The sequence below is a fragment of the Callorhinus ursinus genome, unplaced genomic scaffold (genome assembly GCF_003265705.2).
Source record: "Callorhinus ursinus isolate GAN/ISIS: 27379988/994484 unplaced genomic scaffold, GSC_fseal_2.0 scaffold13, whole genome shotgun sequence".
Lineage (NCBI taxonomy): Eukaryota > Metazoa > Chordata > Mammalia > Carnivora > Otariidae > Callorhinus > Callorhinus ursinus.
The window spans coordinates 33,623,811-33,647,722 of NW_027397075.1; the positions used below are offsets into that span (position 1 = coordinate 33,623,811).

Below are 23,912 nucleotides of genomic sequence, written 5' to 3' on the forward strand. Positions count from 1 at the left end.
GTTGAATCACAGATCTGTACCTCTGAAACAAATAATGCAATATATGTTAAGAAAAAAGGAAGAAGGAGAAGGAGGAGGAGGAGGAGGAGGAGGAGGAGGAGGAGGAGGAGAAAAGGAGAAGGAGAAAGGAGAAAGGAGAAAGAAAGGAGAAAGGAGAAAGGAGAAAAGAAGAAGAAGAAGAAGAAGAAGAAGAAGAAGAAGAAGAAGAAGAAGAAGAAGAAGAAGAAGAAGAAGATAGCAGGAGAGGAAGAATGAAGGGGGGTAAATCGGAGGGGGAGATGAACCATGAGCAATGATGGACTCTGAAAAACAAACTGAGGGTTCTAGAGGGGATTGGGGTGGGGGGATGGTTTAGCCTGGTGATGGGTATTGAGGAGGGCACGTTCTGTGTGGAGCACTGGGTGTTATGCACAAACAATGAATCATGGAACACTACACCAAAAATAATGATGTAATGTATGGTGATTAACATAACAATACAAAATTAAAAAAAAACACAAGAAGTCTGAATGAGGCTTAGAGGTTGTCTAGGTTGATTGCTTCACTTTATATATGAGCCACAAAAGCAAACACAAAAGAAACTGAAACACATATCTAAACTGGAACCCAGATTAAGCCTTGTCTCAGAGCTCTCTCCTCAGCCCATGCCTCACCTGCAGCAAGAGTTTAGTATCAAAGATTACATTTTAGGAAATAAATGTGTACAGAAGCAGAACTTCTCATGCCCCCTTCAGAAGACAACTGTGAGCGTGAAATCGGAGCACTCTTGCACTGACTTGGCTGGTCTTCCCCCTACGTCCTCTCTTCCATGTCCCGAGAGTGCTGGCTTTCAAAAGTCTGTCCGGCCCTCTCTGTCTTTAGTTTGTAGTGAGCCCACAGAATTTTTGGATTGGACTGGACTAAGGTGAATTAAGCAGAGGACACAGTGTTGTTACAGACAAGGACAGTGAACTTGATTCCCAAGCCTTGGTCCCACTGGTTAAAAAATGAAACAATAGGGGCGCCTGGGTGGCTCAGTCGGTTAAGCATCCACTCCTGGTTTCAGTTCAGATCATGATCTCAGGGTCATGAGATGGAGCCCCAAATCAGGCTCTGTGCCCAGTGGAGAGTCTGCTTGAGATTCTCTCTCTGCCCCTCCTGCTGCCCTGCCCCCACTCTCTCAGATAAATAAATAAATCTAAAAAAATAAAAATAAAAAATGAAACAGTAATAAAGGATAGGGTTTCCTGAGTGCCTATGACATGGCAGGGCCCTAGCCTTTTACATATATCCTCTCATTTATTACAACATCCCTTTGAGGCAAGTGCTCTTGTTACACTGATTTTATAAACAAGGGACTGAGGCACAGAGAGAGAAATTAAACAGCCCACAGAAGAGGAAGAGAAACACCAAGATGGGGACGGGGAAATTATCAGGATTCTATGATTCTTCTGTCATCCTAAGAATCTATGGATCTTATACAGAAAAACCCACCCCCCTCAACCATAGTTGGAAAATTCACCTAGTTTAAATAGAAGATTGAAAATAATATCCCATGGCTAGATGTTTGGTTTGGCTACACAGTGTTAAAAAGGGGGAAAGAAAAGAATTTGTGAACAACATTTAAAATTGGGAGATGGTTTATAGAATTATTGATTTTTGGCTTCCCTTGCAAAACTGGTAGAAATCTGAAATGGTGTTTCAGTGCTGCAAGAGGTCACTGGAGCTGAGGAATGGCAGGTCCTTCGGGCAGGTTCTCCAGTGCCTCATGAGGACCTCCAATTCCTACCTCCCCCCAGCATGGAGGTGAAGAGGTTCAGAATATGCCACACTGAAATATGCCCCTCTGACACAAGGATTGTTTTAAACTGAATGCAACTGAGAAAAAGTAGACATGGGCTGAGCTCTCTGCTCTCCCCCTAGCTGCCTAAAAGCAGAATATAAATTCCCCTTGGGAAGGTAGCCCCCTGCACACTTCCCATAGCAGGAAAGGGAGAACAGCCTTATGACCAGAGACTAGCCCGTACCAGGAAAGAGTCTACCCAAACATACTTTACTAACTAACCCTTACCTTCCATTAGCTTCCCCCATATATTTACCTCCCCACAGTGTGCCACCCCTAAAAGCCTAAACCCCTTTTCTTTTGTCTTGTCACTTCTCTACAAAATTATTTTTCTTCTTTAAGATGCTATAGAAGCCCCCAGTTCTAACTACCCCTGTGAGCTACTCCTCACCGAATCCTCCCTTGTACATGAGTCGTGGGTGTGTTAATAAACTTTGGTTGGTTTTCCTCTTCTTAATCTGTTTTTTGTCAGTTTAGTTTGCAGGGCCCCAGTCAAGAACATAAAAGAGTACAAGGAAAAAGATGTTCCTCCTCTTTGGAGTCCACACTTGGTTGTCATGATGCTGGGCCTGCTTCTCTCCATTATATTGCCTGCCCAGCCCCCAGAATCATTTCAGTTTGAGATACCTACAGTGTATACCTACAGTGAGTTCTAACATCTTCTCTGCTACTCAAGGACTTCTCTGCTACATGAGAAAAAGGACTTTAAAAGTCTCCTGAAAATCAACGATCTTTGTAAACTGGAAGGATGAATTATTGTCAAAATAACAAACCTCATTTTCCAGTGTGGGAAAAACTGCTGGAATAATTTCTCTAGAAAGAAACAATTTCGTTATATGGAAAAATTGGCCTCTGTTCAGCAACCCAGGAATGGCAGCTTTGAACATTCGAACCTTGCCAAACCAATTTTCCCCTTCCAGATTTAACACTGCTCCATTTATCTTAGTGGGGACTAAAGACCAGCTAAATTTGAAGTCATAAAGCTCAGCCTTTTTTAATGATTTTGGTCAAAACAGCTCTTTTGTAAGCAGGCAAAGTGTGCTTACTTAATGTTCTTCCTTCTTAAAGGAGACTAAAGAGAAATTTCTTAAAATTTTTCCCAAACATTTTACCTCTGAGCGGATTATAAAGGTAGAGAATTTCAGTTGGAAAAGGGAAGCATATTTCAGAATGTTATCAGCTCTCAGAAAGAGGAAATTATAATGGAATCAGGGTTTCTCCCCTTCACCTGTAACTAGAGTGAATGCTTCTGTGATCTCTATAATGATGATGTTTTGCATTTCTATTGTACCATTTATTCTTCTGAGGAGCTCAAAAAGCTTTACAAACATTATCTCATTAAATCCTCTCAACCTCCATGTGAGTCAGGTAATGACAAGAGAGATTATCCCCAAGGTACAAGGTTCCCTTGGGCGGGGCGGAGATGAGCCAAACTGCCCATAATCCCAGGCCAAGTCCCCACCAGGCTGGAAATCGAGCTCTGGTCTCTAGAATGCCAGATGGAGCTTCATATGAGGAACAGTGTCTCCTAGGGGATGTCAGCAGCGACTTTGTTCCCCACATGTCCTTGCATGGCTTTCAGAGGCTCACGCAAAGGGAACCCATGTCTGGGTCCTCCCATCTGGAACCTGTTTGGGGGTACTGCGGACAGAGGAGGCATTGAGTGAGTATTACTGAATGCGTGAATGCTACTTCAGTCTTCAGACGTCCAGCTGCACTTGGCTGTGCTAAGGTTTCCATTATACCCAAGAGCTGAATTTTCAGAGACTCTCCTTTACTTTTGAGACACTGGAGCTCATTTTCAAATGTAATAGTGGAATATTTATACCTGGTGTTGGTTTTGGTGGGGGCATAGGCCTGTTTGGGAAACCAAGGTCAAAATCTTGCTGAGGGGTGTGTTGGGAGTGTCGTAAATTAGCTGTGATGCACTGACCTCCAGAGCCAACTGGCCTGACCCCAAAGGAAAGTAGATGGGAGTGTGGGGTGGGGTGGGGGGGGATGATGAATTTTGATAAGAATGGCAACTATTAACTTCTGCAGTAACATTATTCCTCTAGGTTCAGAATTCTCATTTCTGTTCTAAGTAGAAATAGATGTCCTCACAAAAGAACAGATAGGAGTGTCAGGAAAAATTGAACTGACCGTTGGGTTGGCTAGGGTCTTTACATCCAACTTTTCAAGGAGTTCTCAAGAAAGCAGATCATCTTTGGTCATCTCTTCTGGACCTCACATTTATCATCATCCAGTAATTGTTACAAGCCTATTACCCAAGGGCACAGTGTATATAAGGCGGTATACGACATCCTTGCTTGGGGTGAACACGATGCATAGTTAGGAACGATAGTAACACTTTGTGGAGGCCACATGTAGGAAGGTCTCTAAGAAAGTAACACCATACAAATGCAAGGTGTTTTCTTACTGGTGATTTCACTGTAGACCTCATTTAGTGCAATTCCTTACCTCAATTCAATTAAACTATTATTTATAGAGAATCCATCAAAACTAAAAGCCAAACAAGGTTATGTGACTTGGTCAAGATCACTTCATTAGTTACATCACTGAAAAAATAAAAACAAACCAACTCACTGGAATTAGTGTTGCTATTTTTCATGGGACACAAATAAAAGTTATATTAAACACTGCATGAATTCATGCTAATGAAATACAGTTATGGGTTTTAGTGAGACTTGAAGGACTTCGGCATGAGCAGGCAGATATGAACCAGGGCATGGTGACTGTTAGAAATGAAATTTTAAAAGATTGTGAGGGTCTAAAACTCTAGGCCAAAATGAATAGAGATCCATTTTTTAAAAAGTATGGACTCTGCATTTAGTTTCCAAGTCTGTCATACAAGGACAGAATATGCGTTACCCTATGACATTAGTCCTGAGATTTTAGTAAAGTGGTGTCCACATATTATCCACCCTAAGGGAAGACACTCAAACAGCCAAGTTCTGAATAAGACCCATTAATCCAGGCAACCAACCACTCAGTGGCATCACTTTGTCACTCTGGGACAAATCTTCCCATTTTCTAGAACGTTCTGAGGAACTGTAACCTCCAGGTGGGCAGACACACAGCACCGTAAGTGTTATTGGACAGAGAGGAGATGAGCCCGGAAACCTGATGCATCCTGAACTCTGGTGTCTCCAACCTTACACGAGCTAAAGGGCTTCCCCGAGGTTACACAACGAGCAACTGCATAGTGGTCTCCAACTCCACCCCTGGGGAGTGGGTCGCGGAGCAGGAGTGAGGAGGAGCCAGCGCGGGACTGGGAAACGGTGGGGGGCTGGCTCAGAGGCTCGGGCAGAGTCTTTCTGAACTCCACCAGCTCCAGTAGGGCCTGGGTCATTGCTTCTCCCGTTCGCGCTCCGAGTTTTGCCTGGCGGAGATGTCACAACACCCCTGGGGCCAACCACACAGTGACCTGCCAAGGCAAACATGCCCCTTTTGCTTTCACCTCAGGTACTTAAGAGGGCTCTGAGGAGCTGTTGGTGTTGCCACGGCAACGGAAGCAGACCATCAGAGCTTTACGGGAAGACGTGAGGGCTTGGGGGTTTGTAGTTCCCGTGTGCGGCTGAGCGGCTCATGGGATTAATCGGGTCTCAGCCGGCGCGTGGCTGTGCACCTGCCGCGCATGGGTGGTAATGGGCCTGGCCCACCCTTGCGCTGGCCGGATACGTGTCTTTCTTCCTCCTCCTCCTGCTCCTCCTCCTCCTCCGGCTCCGGTGTGACCCAGGTGGGGAAATGGGGTCTGAGAACAGCTCAGCCTTCTAGGTCCTAATGGGCGGGTTCCCTGCCACCTGGTGCTGTTCTCACAAATGCTGTCTGTCCTACTTGAAACCAGAAAACACACTTCCCAGGTAGCAAGGGCGGTTTGGATTCATGGCAAGAGACTGGTACCATTCAGAGAGGAGGCAACACCTTAGCCTGGATAGGTTGACCCAGGCTCGCGTGCTTGGGCTGCTTCGCCAGGAGGGTGGAGGGCTGGGCCAGGTGATACAGAATCCCTTGTAGGACTTCCATTTGACTACGGGCCTACCTATCCTGGCATCCTTTATGTTTCAGCATTTTACAGAGGTATCCTAGTGCTCAATAGCACAGACTCTGGAGCTGGACTCCGGTTGTAATCGCTAGCCTTACCACTTACTTGCCGTGACCTTGAGCAGATGACTTACCTTTCCTACATCTGTACAATGGGGATAATAATACCAACTACCCTCTAGAGACGTTGTGACAATTACATGAATTAATACCTGTGGTATTTAGAATAATGATTGGCATATATAGTAAGCATTAAATGTTAGCTATCATTAGTAGAATCGTTAGTATTATTAGCAGCAATCTGGACTTGCCTAATGAGATGTCTTATAAAATAAAAGGGTTGGGAAAAAATGATCTTTCAGTGAATGTGGGATAGTTCTGTAAACACAGTCTTGTATGTTGTCCTTGGCTACCAGCATCAATTTGATTTAAAGGCGATTTGGCTTAGCAGAAAGCAAGGCTTCTATTTGTGCCCATAGGTGAGCTGCACTCCCAGTTCTGACCTTATTGGACCTGGTGACTCCACAGCTGTAGTCCACACAGGGCTTGCACATAAAGACAGGGCTGCCATATAGGGTTGAGTTGGTTGTGTCCTGCACAAGAGCTGCCACCAGATAGGTGAGTAGGAATTGAAATTCAGTTCATGCTCCACTCTCTAAGGCATGCTCCCCAGTTGGGGCTGATCTGCCTGGAGAAAGGAGTGTCTTTTCTTAATTTTTTACAGAAGCACCCTATGTGCTACCAGCAGCCTTACAAAACTTTGAGAAGGTCACAGAAAATGCTAACCTGGACCAAAAACGGTCGGGGGGGGGGGGGGGCAGGTGTCGGGAGACAAGACAATTCACTCAGATGCAGGTACTGGATCAAAAACTTATGTAACAAAGGAGATTCTGAGTCTGTGCTGTGGTCTTGATTGAAACAATTTCTTGCATTTTCTTAATCTGACATCTTGCTGTCCTCTCTCTGCTACCTTATGCAGCGCTCGTTTAGATTAATTTTGCTGATCAGATCAAATCACTTTGCCTATATTAGAAATGACATGCAGTCTCTACATATTTACCCATATTTATATGTGTGCAGAGAAATGTCTACAGATATGAAACATGAAAATACAGAAATGCCTTTATCCTCTTTATCTTCAATTTGTGTTTAGCTGATTTTGGTAGTCCAGTAGCTACAGCTCTCAGAGGAGTCTGGTAAAAACCACCCCTTCCTAAGTTCTCTCTGCAGAGAGCTGAGCTTTGGCAAGGTCATGCAGCCAATCTTGAGTCGCTGAAGACACCGAGGCCCTTGCATTTGTCTCCTAGAGTTGACCAGAGCTGACCACTGTTTACATTCAGTTGGATGCATGTTTATGTGTCTGAGGGTGGGGAGAGTGTGTCACCAGCAGGGTTTCAGGCACTATGGGGAGATGTCACATGGCAGAGGGGAAAAGGTAAGAGGATTGAAAGTCAAGAGGCTTAGATTCCAGTTTGGATCTGGAATATTAAAAGCTGTGAAAACTCAGTAAACATCCAGCCACTCAAACTTGAGTTTCTTGGCCTGAAAATGGGGATAGTAATATTTCCTGAGCATTAATGGGGATCCAATGCTATACAGCATGTGAAAACTATGAAGCTATACATACAGTCAACGAGCAGATTCAGCTGAGAGTCACCAAGAACCTGTTGTGTGCCTCGTATTGAGCTAAGAGATACACAAGGAAATTGTTCCTGCCATCAATTCGCTTGTGATCTGTAAAATGAGGAGGTTGTTACACATTATCTCAATAGTCCCTTTCAGCTTTAGGGCTCTTTCTTACTCTATTCCTATAAAATGGAATAATGATAGGATTTTAGAGCTGGGAGGGGCAGTGGGAAAGAAAGAACAAATATACATCTAAAACATGTAAGAACAGTTTGAAAGGAGCCAGGGAGAAGAGCACAACTTGGAGTGAAGCTGTCTTGGGAGGAGACACTCAGTCTCCCTGCTGGCCTTCCCTGGGCACCCCTTCTGCACAAAGCAGGGAGGTCTGAGGACCTCTGGGGAGATACAGGGAGCAGAAGAGGGAGGAGGTCAAGCAGACTTTCCTCTGAGGGGTTTTGAAAGTTTATGGATCTGCTTTTAATTAATAACCTAATTATTTGCTCTCCAGGCTCTTGCAAAAAAATAAATAAATAAAAAATCCTCAAACTACCTGCTGCCCAATTCTAATCAAAGGATCAAAGGCAAAAAGGAGTGTAATTTTTGGAAGGTCACGCAATCTAGTCCATCCTCCCTGTATCACTGGTCCTGGCACTGCATCAAGGCTTTTTTAAAACCCAGATTTCCTGGGAGCACCTGGGTGGCCCAGTTGTTTAAGCCTTTGACAACTCTTGGTTTCATCTCAGGGTTGTGATCTCAGGGCCATGAGATGGAGCCCCACCATGGGTTGCACACTCAGCGTGGAGTCTGCTTAGGACTCTCACTCCCTCTCCATTTGCCCCTCCCCCCTCATCCGCCCCCCCCCAAATAAATAAATCTTTAAAAAAACCCAAAAGCCTAGATTCCCTGGCCCCACCCCCAGTTTCTGATTCAGTTTCTGATTCTGGGGGGAGCTCAAAAATTTGCACTTCTAGTAAGTTCCCATGTGAGACTGATGCTGTAGGTTCAGAGCTACTTTGAGAACGACTTGTCTCAAGAATGTCAAGTTGATCAGGTCTAGCCTAATGCAGAGTGATACATACTCGCAGCACATTGTTTTGATTTCTAACTGTAGGATATCTTTCACTGACCCCTGCTAGGGTATCCCTGCTGACCCTATGTCCTCCTGTTGTAATGAGGAATAATACAAGTAACAGTCTGAAGAAATTGCTGGCATCTTGATGATGTGGAGGATGTCAGCTGCTATATCTCCCAGTGCTCTTTTATTAGGATCCAAGAAAGAAATCTCTGTTAGTTCTCAGAAGGAGAAAAAAAGAACATTTTTTTTTTCAGAATGATTGGGATGCTTTTCCCTTCCGGGTCACATAACTTCATTTGGCCACTAGAAAGCTCTGAGACTAACACACAGCCTATTTCCAATAAAGAGAAGCTTATGGCACGTATTTTAAGGGACTAATCTTCCCTGTCATATATTTTCACTCAACCTCTTCTTCCTCTTCCTGTTTTTTCTTTTGTCAGCTTTCTCAAAGCCGTCCTGGAATGAGGGAAGAATAAATGAATACATAAATAATGAAATAAAGAAATGGTGAAAATTACGTGCACTAGTCCTGAGAGGACAAGAAATAGTGTGGTAATAGAAGTTGGTGTCAGTAAATGGGTGTTGTTTGTCTGTTTTAGTGTGGTAGGTAACAAAAGTGATTTACCCAGGATCCACCAGCGATATGCTGGAGACCTGGCACTAAAGTATAAATCTTCTTGCTCCAGCGACAGAAACCTTTTTTCTCATCTTTCCTGCTTCCTGTATCTATGCTGTACATAAAGCATCGAGATAACCGGGCTCCTGAGTTGGTTGGTGTCAAGCTTTCCAACCTGAGAAATCAATAAAATGAGTTTGCTTCGAACCCGGACACTCCTGCTCCCAAAGGAAATAGGAAGGGGTCAGTCCGAATTTATAAAAAACTTAAAAAGAGGGCCTAATCATTAATACATGATTTTTTTTTTTTGAGTTGGGAGATGGTTGCTAATTTCTCCCACTTCTTGGCAGTCACTGTAGCAATTAATAAATTGACACCAGTAGGGGCAGGAAGAGTTAGAATTCTACAGAATTCTAAAATGATGCTTCAAACAATTCAAACAAAAGAATGCCAGGGTGACAACGAAGAGTGATTCTAACTGTTACATAATAGCCAGTGTGCACAGAGCCCACATGCCAGGGGTTAAATCGGGGTGGGAGCGGCTTGGCAGTCTGTGAGGATCACTCTGGACTTAGCACCCGGGAGTGGTGAGGTGTGGGGCACACTCAAAGCAGCCCAGCACCTGTTTGCTCCTCCAGGAGACCCAGACAGGGTGGGTAAGCCCTTCCTCTGGCCTCCCAGCACACTCTGTGCCCTGCACTCACCACACTGCACTGAAAAGTTACCTACTCCAGTGTCCATGTGGCTAGACTGCAGACTCTCTCATGGAACAGCCAGAGAAGATTCCAGCAGGGTCAGCATAGAGGACCAAGACCTTTTTTATTTTCATTATTTTATTTTCCAGTTAATAGAAGCAATGAAAAGCTTTTAACCTTACTAATTGGTTTGGGAATGGAACACCAGGGCTGATTATCTCTTGTGCCCACCATGAAGACCTACTGGACCCTGATCAACCTTGACCATCTTGGTTAAGGAAGCCAAACTGCAGGAGGGGGAGGGGGTTAGATTAGGACGGCACAGCCCTCCCCCTTCCCTGCTGCCCCTCTCCTAATGAATTCTTCAAACTGCATCCAGAGGAGGAGATGGGCAGAGGCAGACCAGCCCGCTAACCAGCTGCATTAATCATGCTCTATCCCTTCAGCCCAGTGAGATGGATGGCCCTTCAGCAGACCAGTGTTCAGGTGCAGTGCTACCAATAAGCTTAATTCAGCACTTCTTGATCTTCACAGGAGCCCCCTATCCCAGCACCTGAGTAGCCCTATGAGGTAACAGGTACATCAAAGACTGGCATGGGGTTCCCAGGAGCTCTGGGTCAGAGAATTGGGCTGGCCTCTGCATTCCTTTTGCTGTTGGGAAGTCTCAGGCTGGGAAAGTTCACCCAAGATCACAGGAGGAAGGCAGGGCATACTGAAAAAAAAAAAAAAAACACTCTTCCATGCCGATACTATCTGGCTGCCCAGAGAGGAGAGGGAGTTAGAGACAGACTGGCTGACTCCACTGTGCTCCAGCTTTTCGAGAAACTATGTATATACCATGCTCTCCCCTCCTCTCCATTTATATCCCATTTGCCCTTTCAGAACCAGTCCGTTTTGTGTACAACTGATGGAGTGACTCTGTTTTCAGTGGGGCTTTCAAAGGCAGTTCCTGTGCACCTCCCATGTATGTGCCACAGCCCCCTGAGTCCCTGGTGCCCTCATTCTGCCACCCTCTGCTGTGACGCCAACCGTGGTGACATGACCGCCTATGACCTAAATCATACCTATAAGTGCCTAAGGGAGGAGTGGTCAGAGATGCACAAAATGTGACTTTTGCCCCCAAGGAGTTTACAGCCTATAGTGGAGGAGAAACCATACACAAATGAAACACCCAGAGAAGAGCTTGACAAGTGTAATTAATGGGTTGGCTTGGATTTCATCTTTTTTCTTTCTCCAGTGTACCAAATGGAAGAAGTGTAGGCAAAGAATGTAATGACAAGATGGTGGGCAGCACAGAGAGGGAAGATAATAGCTCATCCTCAGAATGGGCAGTCAGACCTCACATCATAAAGAATTGTCTATAAATAAATAGTAAATCCAACAAAACCATAGACGTTAGAGTCAGAGAGACCTTACTCCGAATCCCAGATCTTCCATTTATTAGCTGTCTGGCCCCAAGAAAGTTGTTAACTTCTCTGAATTTCAATTTTCATATCTGCAAAATGACCATGATAAAATCTATCTCATTGTTGAGAGTTTGATATGACTCAAGGAGGTCAAGTGTCTAGCACTGTGCCTTGGTCAACATTGGCCTTTAAAAAGTGCCAGTTGATTCATTTCTTTTCTTAGTCATTCAACAAATATATAATGAGGATCTGCTATGTCCTAGACATCGTGCGAGGCCTGGCATACATCAAGGGTGAATGAAAAAGAGTCCTTGTCATCAGGAACAAGGCATTTGTGGCCAGGGAAACAGATAAGCAAATGGACAATTACAATTCAGTCTGTTAAATGCAAGGATGAAGGAAGCACAAGACTGTGCCATGGCAGACCAGAGAAGACATCTTAAAATTTCCTTTCCCATCCCCTTAGTCACTGCATTATTTTTTTCTCCTTCCGTCTTTTAAGATTATCTGGCCAATTGATTTTTTTTCCCCTTATGCTGATAAATCTTTAGTGCTCTAAGGAATTGCTAGTCACTTCATCTGCCCAACCAGCAAGCATGAGAGCTTTCTCATCTTTCAGCATTTCTTTCCTCCTGCCTGGTTGTCCTCACATTTCTTCAAAAGCGGGCTTAACCCCTGGTTGTTCTCTGTTCTTTGCACCGGCTATCTATCAGGGGAGTTGGCAGGGGAGATTTGGTGTTGGGAAGGGTTAGGCGAAGTCCTGGATGGAAGAATCCCTGATATGGAGCTGAGGGAAAGAAGAGCACGTTGTGCGCTCTTCGCTTCATCCACCCATTCCTTCTTAAACAGACAATCATTTATTTGATGTGGGCTGAGATTTATTTCATGACTTACGGGACTGGAGATTTGGGGGCAATAAAAATTTGTCAGACTATTCAGACCTGTCATCTTCTGAGTGCCTTCTTCAGGCGCCAAGGTCTCCTTAACTACCCAGATAAGTCTTCCAGATGACTGCTGGGTCTGCTGTCAAGGGGATCAGTCTGTTTTCTACTGGGCTGCTCTATGGGACCAGAGGGGCCTGCATGCAAGGATGGATGCTGGGCTTAAAGGAAGCCAGACTCTGGCAGAGAGTGATGTACCTGCTGTTAAAAATATGACCTACTGTGTTGGCAAGTGCTTCTTTGAGCTTTAAGGGCTGTGGTCATTGCAAGGAAGTGAGATGGTGAGATGTAGTTGAAAGAGTCTTGGACTTGAATTTAGGAACCCAAAATTATAATCCTGTCACAAATTAGTTTACATAACTCTGGGCAAATGCATTAACCAATCTGTGCCTCAGTTTCCTCACCTGTAAACTGAGAAGGGACTCTTAGTTTCCCTAGGAATGGCTACAAGCTGACAGAATTCCTGAACTTGACTTACAGATATAGTGCAGACCCTTGTTCACAGGGGCACTGTTGATGCTCTGCCCAGGCTCCATCCGTCCCTCAGCTTCCGTGAGCCTCTACTTCTCCTTGGTTCCCTTCTGAGGACAGCCCATGGACCACAGGGGCTGCCTGGGAGTTTACCTTCTACCACCTCATCGCCGCCTGGCCCTTAACCAATGCCTGATGCATGCAGGAGCATGAAAGCAACATTGTTTCAAGTCTGAACAAACTCTTGAGATGCCTGCACTCTAGAGCTCCCCTGAAGAATCAGGCTGAGACTGGTATCTTGCCTAAAATATCACCTTGCTTGGTTTCCTCCCCGTCCCTGGTCTGCTTCCCTCTCTCATACTAGGTTCTTCTGGGCCACTTTCACATGAATCCTTGTCCTGGGGTCTGCCTCTGGGTTTCCCAATCTACGACACCTTTCAAATCTGAAAAGTTAGTATAGAATTCATTCTATTAATAAAATATCTGTCGATCACTTTTCTTCCTGTTCCTTCCTTTCTATATCTCTAGTATTTCTGGCCTCCTCATAAACTTTCCTAAAACCAGTGGTGGAGAATTGTTGAGACTGAGTTGCCTTGGGATTGTAGGTGAAATAGACTTGCAAGTGGCTTGAAAGAGACATTTCAGGCAAGATGGAGGCTATCTCCTTTAATTCTTAAAAGCCTGGAATGACTAGGCTTTTGCTAAGCATTTATGCAACCCAATAGTCAACATTCAAACTTGTGACTACAACATACATGAAAATCTAATGGGATGGGTTCTGCTTGTAAAGAGGTAGGTTGGAAACATTCTTCCCAATTCTGAGCAACTATAGAACTTACTGGTCCTCTAAGGCACTTCAGCTTTTCTAACCTATATTGTACTTATGGATACATCTTATCTTCCAGACTAGACTGGAAGAATTCTTATTTAATGAGTCACAAGCACCTAGCCCCCAAAGCACAATATTTTATAACAGTCAGAACTCAATAAACATAGAAAGAATTAAAATAGATGTGAAGAGCAGAATAATGGAGTAGAATGGTCATCAGTAGTAGAGTTAAGCACACTTACGGTCAAATTGAGCTCTGGGCAGACTGGTGTAAGTTATATTAGTCCTCCCCCCCCCCCATTTTCCTCAACTATAAAATGGAGATGATACTAAGTACTTCATGAGGTTTTCCTAAAGCGTGGAAGCTATTATCCTTAGGGGATTTATGAAAGTTTCAAACACACGGCAGCCAACGAACTAATACTAGCTCCTGCTGAGCCCAGTCAGTTCTATAGTGAGAAGAACAGCAGAGGCTCTCGGGCCTGAAGACTCTATGCCTTACTGGGAGACGCCAAGGAGCTTTGCTGTCTGCACATGCTTTCCTTCTAATACAGTTCACCCCGGAAGCACCACGGGGTTTAGAAGCCTTTGATGTTTCTATTTTCAAGAAATCTTCTGATGTCTTATTATTCTCTAACAAGTGGATCTAATCTGGAAACTTTCTGATAGTACACATTGCTATGGAAATGTAATATACAATAAAGGGGGCGCTAGAAATCAATGGGGAGAAGACAGATTGTTTAAGATGGCATTAATTTCGTGGACTTACTTTACTTAACCATTTGCTGCAGTTATCTTTCTGGAGAAAAACAACTCTATTCCTTTAAATGAGCATCACACAAAGTAGAACATGCAAATTAAAGGGCTAAATGCAATGCCTAGTAAAAGGTTGTTGGAAGAAAATGTAAGAGAACCGTGCCCTCTTTAAAGAGAGCACGTTCTGCATGGAGCACTGGGTGTTATACGCAAACAATGAATCATGGAACACTACATCAAAAACTAATGATGTAATGTATGGTGATTAACATAACATAATAATAAAAAAAACAATAAAGAATCTTAAAAAAATGTACGAGAATCACTTTGTGATCTTGGGGTAGAGGAAGAACTTCCTAAACAAAATTTCCAAAACATAAGGCATAAGGAAAAAAAAAAGTGGAATCTGATTGAAAAAAAGGATTTATGAATAATGCAGATAAAATTGACAGATAATATTGGGAAGAAATATTGTAATGTCTGAAAATTACAAAGGACTGATATATAAAATGTATAAGGGGCTCCTGTAAATCAACAACAAAAAGACAGAAAATCTAACGGAAAAATGGACAGAAGGTAAGAATAGGAAATAAAAAGACTGAACTCCAGAGTATAATAAGGAAAAGAAGAGCTGTTCAAGCACATTAGTAATCAGAACTGTGCAAAGTTAAATAATGAGACACCACTTTAAACTGGGGGAGTGACAAAAATCCTAAAGTTAGATGACACCAGGTATTGGCATGGATGTGGGCTATACAAACCCTCAAGTCCTGCAAGTGGGAGTGTACAGCCATTCTAGAGAACAGTCTGGTAGTCCTCAAATGGAGCCAATCTGCATACATTCCAAAGAACTGGAGGTCCACAAAGAGGCATGCTCCAGACCCCTCCCCACAGCCCTGTTTGCTGGGCAATGTGGTGGGGATTCTCTTGAGTTTTGATCCTGGGGAATGGATAAGCCACACGTAGTCCATGCACATCATGGAGCACTTTGCAGCAGGAGGAAGCTATAGACTAAATGTGCATATAGTAACCCAGATGGAGCCTTCAAGCATAGTGAGAAGTAGAGGAAGTAAAAACTTGAGTTAAATTTATTACTCAATTCGACTTACATAAATATTGGATTGATAACACGCATAGTTTGCAAGAACATACACATACATCAAATACATTAGAATCATTGCCTATGGAGGTAAGAGAATGGAAGAGGGGAATGAGGAATAAATCAATAAAAAGAAGGAAAAAAAGTAAACACTAGGAATGGGGTCCGTGTTTCCTGTCTTTTTACAACAGCTGCTGAGGTTGAGGTGATCTGGGGGATAGAACTTTCAACAGTTTTTGGCTGCAGAGACTTGAGGGTTTTAGAAATAGGAGCTGGACTTAGTAGTGGGGTCATCTAAGGTGCCATCCTCAGGAGTACCTTGCAGATGTCCCCACACTCTTGGGACCTGGCTTTTACTTGGCAGGCATAGAGACAATTTCTGTCTTTGGCCAGGTGACACTGGGCTGACGTGTTAACAAGTGTCAGGAAGGACAGGATCCTTGGGTGCTAACTATATATGCTGGGTGCCTGAGATGCATGTGAGAGAGAGGTTAATGTCAAGGCCAGCTGATTAAGTTACAATGAGGAGCCATTTTCATACAAGCAGAGCACTAAATGCTCCATGATTAGTGCATTGTTTCCCTGTAGTCAAACTACATGAGAAGCCAAATCATCATCAGTTTTCTTTGATGGGGACAGAGGTAAAGCCAAAGGAATTTAAATGATCTTATAAAATGTCACTCAGTGGACAGAACTTAAGAGATTGTTATGTGACAGGGATAGTCTTGCTAATGAGAATATAATGCTGGGATCATATCCATATTGAAATTTGGATACATATAGAACACCTAATCTGATGCACTCAAGTAAAAAAAAGATAGGCTGAAGATTGGGACCTAAACAGCTTTGATCATAAGCGGAAGCTTGATTCCAGACAAATAACATAACCAACCACCTTAGGAAAAACATCACTGAGAACAAAACCACCCTAGTTTCTGCAGATGGGGATAAATGTAAAGAAGGCTTCTTATACCTGGCAGTGCTGAGTTTTACCTGAGCCCTGTGATCCTGGAAAACAGGGAAGATAAGAAAACTTTTCTGTTTCAGGAAAGATCCATCCTTCTCCAGATGACTGAGGTAAGACTCATAGATGCCCCCTTGTTTACCTGTCAGGGCTGGACACAGATCCTCTGTGTTCCTCATAAATGAGTAGCTGAACCACTTCTCCCCACCGATCAATTGGAACAAGATGCTTGTTACCAAACTTTGGTTAAGCTTCTCTCCCTCCCCCATATCCCTGAACTTTGGTCAGCTTTCAACTCCGTAAAGCCCCTCCTGAGAATGAGTTGGCCTCAGGGTCATCCCCCCGTCTATCGTCCTATCCTGCCACCCTTCCAACCCACGTCCCCAGCCCTGGTTCTCTGCAGCCTGGTCTGCTCCTCCCTGTACAAGAACACCCCTTTGCCTCCATGGGATGCTTGCAGATCTATGTTACAGAGGTCTCCCTATTGCAAGAGATCCTTTCTCCACCCTTGAAATAATCCTTTCTAGTAGTGTCTCCTCACCAAGTTGGGATTTTTAAAATTTGACACACCTCAGAGATCTTCCCCTCCAGCTTCTCTGAGGGTCCTGGAGGAGATGCTCCCATCTGGACTCCTAAGAATGGCATGAAAGAAGAGAGGGAGGAAGGACAGGATCCTTGGGTGCTAACTATATATGTTGGGTGCCTCATTGGTGTTTTCCCTTCCTGTGGGAATTACTACATCACTTCATCACCGAGGCTGCTCCATGCTCCCTGTTGGCCTGGAAACCCAGATGCTCTCGCCCAGCTTCTACTTTAAAGGTCACCCTTTGATGTTTCTGTTGAAATCGCCTCCTCCTTGCCCTTTGCTTGGTTCTTCACTGATGCATTTATTTATTTAAACTTAAAAACTTGCAGAGTGACTTAACCTGGCCCACCATTTTGGAAGAAAGCGGCACTGCTTTTGATTCCTCCGAGGCTCGTGGTCATCTGGGGATCGTTCTTGATTCTGTCATGTCAGTGTGGAGTGATGTCCACCCAAGCCCCTTGTCTCAGGTGTATTTCTGACTCTTCAAGCTCCTATCCTGGTCTCCATTTCCTTCCCTCTGCTCTTGACCTCCTTCTCTTTCTCCTCATGCTGACCCATTAACAAATGAATTAATTGGTTCACTACAGAAGCATATTGAAAACAGTGCCTGTGTTTGGGGGGTTGTTCCAGGCACTGAAAACACGTAGACACACAGTTCCTGCCACTGAGTAGCTCTCAGACAGCAGTGGAGACAGACATACAAAGTAATATAGCACAACACGATTAATCCTATAATAGAGATATGAGGAAAATAATAGTGCTGTAGATTGAGTTTAAATCAATGTGTGTTGGGGGGACGACAACGAAAAACAGACAAGCAGCAATTGAAAATGTTTCATGTTTTATATCTAATACCCAACCTTCCTTGGGGCCCTGAGATAATTCCTTCCTTGGAGGTCACAGACTAGATAATATAGTTCTTCATCTGTTAGACACCAGCTACAGAGTCCTTCTTAGGAATGAGCTTGACAAACCCACTCAATCTCAATTTTGGAGAAGCAGCTTCCAGGTTGGGTTTTGGGGGTAGGGGGAGCCAGGGGGAGCTCTAGCCTGGATTTCCTTACCATCCACCCTTGTCTTTCCTCAGTCTCCGAGAGATACTGGTCAGCGGGGCTCACCTTTGGGCCCCACTCCCCTCACCCCATCCTTTGGTTTCTTCTATACTGCCTTGGACTAAAGGATGCTCCAGCATCCTTAGGTGGTCCTAAGGCTCTAAATGACCCTGTAGTTTTGCTCAGGAGTCTCTTTCTTTCTTTCTTTCTTTCTTTTTTGAAGGCCACTGACTTTATTGATTTAAAAAACTTTACAAGGACAGTGACTATTCCGCCAAAAAAGGAGCGAAATAGCATAAAACAGACCAGTGGGTGCAGGGGGTGAAGGAAGGGCCAGGAATCCCCTCGGAAAAGCTGATAATTGTTAACACAAAACTGGCAGGGGAAGAAGGGAGATGCATGCAGGAGCGAGAATTTCAAAAAAGTTGAAATGGTGAGAGGAGAGAACTCCCAAAAGACCTTGAAGTACATCAGAAGTGAGTACAACAACAGCAATCTCTTCCTTTGTAGAGGACAGGGGAGGAGTCCCTACCCGGCTACAAACTCTGGAAACTCAATGCTGGGGCTAGGGACTGGGGGGGTCCCCAAGAGAGCCTCACAAGAAGGTGTCACACCACTCTCGAAGGCACCCGAAGCAGTCCCAGGACTGCTTGGCATTGGCACCACATGTGTCCTTCAGCCATTCCCGGAAGAGATCTTCATCTTTCTTTAGCACCAGAAACTGGCCAAGGACCACATAGGCCTTGTCAAAGCCCCTTTCCTCCAGCTTCTTGCCCAAGACTTCACCAATCCCAGCCAGGCTCCCCACTGGCTTTCCCCCATGGGCTCTGACACGAAGTCTCGGTGCTTTGGGGAGGTTGTCATCTTGATCAGCTTAATCGGCAGCTCCAGCTCCTGTAACTGCTCCTTCCGCCACCTGGCTGCTCCCACTGATACCTTGATCTAAGTCTCTTTCTTATAGGGCTCCCTGTCTTTGCATATCTGCTGACGTTTTAGGAACTCCACTCCATTGCAGAGGAAATTCGGGTTGTGGGAAATGGCCTTCTCTTTCAAAAATGCCCTGCAGGGACAAGGCACCAGTCAATGCGTCAGGCCTCTGCTCTTTTATTCAAAGGCTGGACCCACAGACAGTGCCGAACACTAGGATTCTCCATCCCCCCCGAGCACTCCACTGCTGGCATTGATAGATTTTTTTTTCAATTAGGAAAAAAAAAAAAGCCCACCTTTCTTAACATATAAAGTAATGCAGCTGTTTTACAAATGAATTAAGGACCTTCTAACCTTGACAAATGTACCCTTAATCTTTCTGTGATGTCTTTAAAATCCCAAACCACTTATGAGATGAGACAAAGGCTGAGAAAGGGAGAATAGATACTGTGGAGAAAATAAACTTCTCTTAGTTCCCTAAAGATATATTGTTTTTCTTTATATTATTTTTTTCCATTAATGAGCTTCATTCCAATCATTTGCTCAACAAATATACAAATGTTTCTTATGTGCCTGGCACTGTGCTGTGTGCTGGGGTATCAACATGACCCCTTCCTCAAGGCATGTATGGTTGAGAGGGACTGAGGATTTATGGGTCCAACACAGTGACTGGCACTTGGGAAGGCCTTAAAAATATTTGATAAGGGAATGGATTAATCAGTAATTTGTGACTGTAGGTATTCAGTTCAGATACCTAGAGCTGTATGTATGTTATGGGAATTGGAAACCAGTGAAAGGGTTGCCAGGAGACACTTTGCAAGGATCTCCCCCGGGCACTGTTTAAGTAGAACTATCTTTCTAGAATGATGCTCCAATACAGAGGCATGATCCCTCCAAATTCCTGCAATCCTGTCCAGACTTCTGAGTCTGTAGCTAGGTTCTATTTTGGCTAGGGTTTAAGTCCTTCGTGTAGCATTTCCTGGGTGCAGTGGTAAAAGCTTAGTGCCAAATTTGGGAGGAATTTTGTGAGCCAGTTGACATCACATTGGTAGCTTGAAATTGACCATGGTGGGAGCATTGACAACCATGGAAACTGGCAGATCCTACAAGTCAGTACACATATCCCCTCCCCACCAATCCTGTCCCAGAGCCAGTGTGCCGGCATACACTGCCTGTCCTCTGTACACCTCAATCACGCAGCTGATCTCATTGTCACCACGAGGTCCATTCTGCGTGGCCTCCTGCTCTTCTGTCCTCTGAGACTGGAGGTCCTATTTCTCAGCCCAATTGCTTGCCTTGCTGACATGAGTGTTCTGTTACCACAATCCCATTACCAGCTCCTGGCCAGGTGGTGCTCTGACCTCCACTTAGGGACTTTGAGTCAGGCCAGTGCCCTCTCCCTTCCTGGAGAAAACATGTCAGCAAAGTCAAGAGAGACTGGATCAGCATCAGGCATCCTGCATACTCAGTCTATATCTAGTGTTTATTAAATGCCTCCTACAAAGATGAACATGTGCCCAATTGGAATTCCCACCACCTCCCTTGGAGAGATTTCTATGGTATTATGAGAAAGCATGTGCTCTGGGGAAACATGAACCCAGTCAAACCGCAGCCCTGTCAATTACTAGCTGTGTGGTCTTGGGCAAGTTACTGAACCTTTCCAAACCTCACCTTGCATGACTACTCTTACTTTTAGAGATGATGTACACAGCAAGCACTCAGCGAGTATTAATTACTACATCTTGCATATATGTTCATTTCATAATTTGTCTCACTAAAGAATTGAGTATACTGTACCCAAATCCCTTTGTTGTCAGTTGCAATATGGTGGGGAGGGGTGGGGATGGTGGGGAAAAGAATGTCATGCCCTAGTGTGGTAGGGGCAAGCCCACGGGAGGGGGGAGGCGGGAGGCGAAGCTGAGCCGATACTGAAATTGGGCTGAGTGAGCCAGACACGCTGGCCAGAGGAAGCAGGTGTTGGCTTCCCTCCTCTCCCGGCCATGTTCTCCTCCTCGCCATCTTGGCAGGGGTTTTGATTTCCTGCTACCTCTTGGGAATCTTGTTTTTCTTTATGATATTCTTTCTTGATCGTTTCTTCCAACTCTTCCAGGAATTCATCATCATCATCATCATCAGCTCCAGTTGGTTTAAAAAGGTGGAGGACTTATAGACATTCTCCCAACGTTCTTCTTCTCCCCAGAGCCTGAATCCTGACTCTTCCTAGCATACACTATCGTCATTACTTCTGACAGGGACCTGGGGCAGCTGCTTTGGTAACCATGTGTCCTCCAGGCCTCCCTCTGCCAGGTCCCTGTCTAAATACCTCTCCCCAGTATTTTCTGCCTCTTAGAAGGGAGACCTTGTCACGGGGGCTCCTCGGGATAAATCCCGCCTCACCCTGCCCCCACCTGGACCGTGTGTGCACACACAGACACTCAACACGCAGGCTTTCTTGCACTGTTGCAGGTTATGTGGTGTATACAGCACAATGGGGCCACAGGTAAAAATATTGAGGGAAAAAGGACCACAGGCTCCCTTCCTCTAGCCGGCAGCCTGGAGTGTAGCTGCGGTGGGACCATCTGGACTCATCAGGGAACCCCACCACATAACCAGGGGCTGGTGAGAAGCCAAAGCAGCCTCCCTCCTGAGGCTGCAGGAGAGGGAGGCAGGAGGGAAATGGCTTGCTTACATCAGTGGAGACAAAGAAAGGACAGCAGAGGTCAATGAGGGCTAAGTGTTGCTAATAGAATTATAAACCTTTCATCTTTGGATGAGGCTGGTGTGACCCAGAGCCTAAATGACTGCCATCGACTTCTATTTTTAGCTGGGCTATGTCCTGGTATAAACTCAGGCATGCGAGAGCCCCAGGCCAGGACAACCCTGTTTTACCGAGTCACATTGGTCAGTCTCCTGACATCTCTGAACTTCAGCATCCTCCTTGGTGAGGAGTTGACCATGCAGCTGATATATAAAGAGGAGCATGAAGATAAAGCCAGCCTTGCCAATAATGACATGTTTCATGGTACTACATAGAGATAAGAAACAAATCTGAAACCTTCAACACTCTTATTTACACTCTGTATCACGAACATAGCATGCACCCTTCAATTGGACTTCTAAAACACCCCACATTCATGTAGATTTAGATTCTATTCTACATAATTGTTAGGAATCTCACTGGAGTTTTTGCTAAAAGGATATTTAATGACTTCCCATGCTCACTGCTAGGAGTTTCACAAGTAATGTTGTAATATGAGTTTATATTAAATTTGCTCACCTAATGTACATAGTATAGGTGGTAGATTAAGGTTATTTTAAAAAATGACTTGAAGACTGGCATGTGGATATGCTCTGCTTCACTACAGGCTCCTGACTTCATATATGGAGCAGAGAGCCTGCCAGGAGGCATGCCACAGGCTAGCTGGCTTCCAGGCCCGTTACCTCTCCCCATGCACCTTGAATGGTATTTCTGGATTCTAAGGGTTCTGCTCAGCAGTGTCCTCCCAGAAGGGCAATCTTATCGGGTCACTTTGCCCTTCACTCTCACCTTGCCCTTGTGTTCACTGCCAAAGCATTCCTCCTCCGGGCCCTGCCTCTGCATCCCCCACCAGCCTGGCGAGGCTGCATTGCCTGAGATGTACTGTAGCACTTAGGGATACCAGATGTCTTCTTGAGAAAGTAGTACTGTCCCTTATCCCTCCCCAGGGGCTCATGCCTCTCAGATGCTGTCAGGTTATGCCAAGTGTGCGGTGAGGTCCAGGCATGTGAAAGGCATCATCAGTCTGAATCAGAACCTTGAAGGTTTGGGGTCCTGGGGTAGCTGGCTTCTCCCCGCTATTGGATGGGAACAGAAGAAACCCAGTGTCTTCTCTTGGAAATCAAATAGATGGTGTTCAGAGCTGAGGGCACCAAGAGGCTCAGCAAAGAGTCAAGGAGGGCTACAGTCCATGGTGGCTCCAGCTGGGCTCCAGCTGCCATGCCTCCATTCTTTCTGGGCATTTGGCATGTAAGGACATTCCATGAAGCAAGTTTCATTTATTTGGTATGAGGAGCATGGGAAATAAGACAGCAATGAGAACTGGGGAAGCTGGGATCTAGTCCTGGCTTTGCCACCAAGTCCCTGTAGGAGTGCAGGAAAGGCGCTTTGTCTCTGTTTTCTACGCTGTGAAATGAGAGGTTGAAAAATATGACTTCACAGATGCCTTCCAGCTTCAACCATCTGTAATTCTGGCATTCTTTTCAGTGTCAGCCATTAACAAAAATGTGAAGTAGGCAATGTCTATTCTTCCCACTACCCCCAAAAGAATTCATTCTCTTCCTCCTTCCCTCTCTCCCTCCTTCCCTCTCTCCCCCCTTCCCTCTCTCCCTCTACCTTCCTTCCTTCCTTCCTTCCTTCCTTCCTTCCTTCCTTCCTTCCTTCCTTCCTCCTTTCACCTCTTCTTTCCATCAAATAGTAACCTGAGCCCCTTCTGTGGTCAGATTTTGAAGAGCGAGAGGTCCGTCTGGAGCCCCTGACCAGAATCATCATGCTCACATGCGGAGCATTTTCTGATATAGGAACACCTTTGCCGATCATCAAACAAAACCCCTCCTTTCTTCAGAACCTTCCTGGTGTCCTCTCCCCAAGATTTATCCCACTGTATGTGGAGCACTTACACTGAAGACCTGACCCGAGTTGAATGTGTACCTTGGTTACTGTGTTAATGTGTTCATGCTCCCAGACAATGCTGCTGTCTGCACCAGGAGGTGAGGCTGCCATGTGTGCTGGCTCCCATCAGGGACCATGTATTCATTCTGCCCTACTTCCTATCATGGACCACAGCTGCTCCTTGAGTCAGAATGGCCTAGAGCCTTCTAGTCCTAGTGAGGTCTTGGGACCAGTAGCATCAGCATCACCAGGGAGCTTGTTAGAAATGAAGGATCTTAGTGCCACCCAGACCTACTGAATCAGAATTTGAGATCCCCAGGGGATCTGCATGCACATTAAAGTCCGAGAAGAACTG

At 45.0% G+C, this 23,912-nt stretch overlaps 1 protein-coding gene and 1 pseudogene across 5 annotated transcripts in view; both read right to left on the reverse strand.

The window, feature by feature from the left end:
• The window catches only part of TNR (tenascin R), a 432,595-nt gene that overhangs the window by 290,940 nt on the left and 117,743 nt on the right, over positions 1 to 23,912 (reverse strand). The gene's annotated exons all lie outside the window — the stretch shown is intronic.
• Positions 18,364 to 18,913, reverse strand: LOC112828726 (barrier-to-autointegration factor pseudogene; annotated as a pseudogene).